This window comes from Phyllostomus hastatus, unplaced genomic scaffold (genome assembly GCF_019186645.2).
Source record: "Phyllostomus hastatus isolate PE091 unplaced genomic scaffold, TTU_PhHast_1.1 phas_scaffold_193, whole genome shotgun sequence".
NCBI classification, from domain to species: domain Eukaryota; kingdom Metazoa; phylum Chordata; class Mammalia; order Chiroptera; family Phyllostomidae; genus Phyllostomus; species Phyllostomus hastatus.
In genome coordinates, this window is record NW_025334015.1 from 12,654,607 (window position 1) to 12,655,954 (window position 1,348).

Genomic DNA, 1,348 nt, shown 5'->3' on the forward strand with positions numbered 1-1,348 from the left:
CCTCTTCCTACAGCTCCTTTTCTCTGCCACAGATGACAGTCTTCCTGCAGATATCTTGTAGTCAGTAATACCTGTTCGTCATAAGATGGATTCCAAGCATCTCCAGGGCATTTTCATGTCATTGAAAACAATCTCCTGCAATAGCTCTGGCCCCTTGCTGAATTTGCACCTTATCTAACTGGACCGTGGCTGGGAGCCTGTTGATCTGCTCACCCCCGCTTCTCTCTGGCTCTCTGCTGCAGCTGGACCCCTGCCTTTGCCACCCCTCGGCGTCTGCGTATCCTTGCAGCGGCTTAAACAGTGATGGCCTACAAGGAAAAAGATGAAGGAGCTGTTCATGTTCTCCCTGATTTGCTCCTGCTTTTACCCTGAAGCCTGCGACATCAGCATCCGCATGTACGACAACATGGAAATGAAGCAAATCAACAGACCTGCCTCTGGTCAGGCTTTGGCACTGACCTGAAAGCCACTGTCTCCCATCTCAGAAGCCCCGTGAATTTTAGCTTCTCCAAAGAAGAAAGGCCTGTCTCTGGAGGACAACTTCAGCACAACGGTGGCGGAAAAGCCAATCCTGAAAATGGAATGGACTAAGGAAAACCGTGAGGCTAATCCAGCTGCCCGGACCAACTGTGTGCAGGAACAGGAGAGGCGGGCCGCGGAGGGCCGTGGGAACGAGGAACTGCAGGCGGAACTGCCCAGCTGAGGCCAGGCAGGGCAAGGCACACCCACCACTAGGAACCCCGCTGCCTGTATCATAGTGGTCCACGCGATATCAGTGTGGGGAATGTATGACCTGGTTTAAGAGAACTTACTCTAAAACAAAGAATCAAACATTTAAAAAAAATCAGTGTGGAAAAACAATCTGCTCACCCCCACTGTCTTCATTTCCCTCGATTTTGCTTCTCCCCCTGCTCCCATGAATTGATCCTGCAAGTATTCTCACTTTCAGTTTAGCGCCTCCTAGGATTGCTCCTCTTCCCCCCAACACTGCTTATTTCCTGCTGGAACTGGTTGTTAGGGCCTCGGGTGTCTCTTCTCCCACAGTCCCTGTCATCCTGAGATGGTCTCTAAGCAGGACCCACAGCCAGAAGCCTTCACCACATACAGGACGAGCCACCAGCAGCAGCAGCCACAGCCTGTGTTGGCCTGTGCGTGGCCTGGGCCGGACACCGGAGAGGTCAGCATCTTCGGACTATCTGACCCCCAATCAGGATGTAAGTGGAATCTAAACCAAAGGGCTTACGTGGAGTCCAAATCTCGGTGTGGGGAGTGAGAGAAGGACTTGTAGAGGGAGGAGAATTGCCAGAGCAGTTTGGGGTCCAGAGGAGATGCTTCTGGAATGACTGAG

At 52.4% G+C, this 1,348-nt stretch overlaps 1 pseudogene; it reads left to right on the forward strand.

Annotated features, from left to right (window-relative positions):
* The first annotated feature begins 303 nt into the window (after positions 1–303).
* Positions 304–703, forward strand: LOC123832530 (annotated as a pseudogene).
* Positions 704–1,348: the final 645 nt, after the last annotated feature.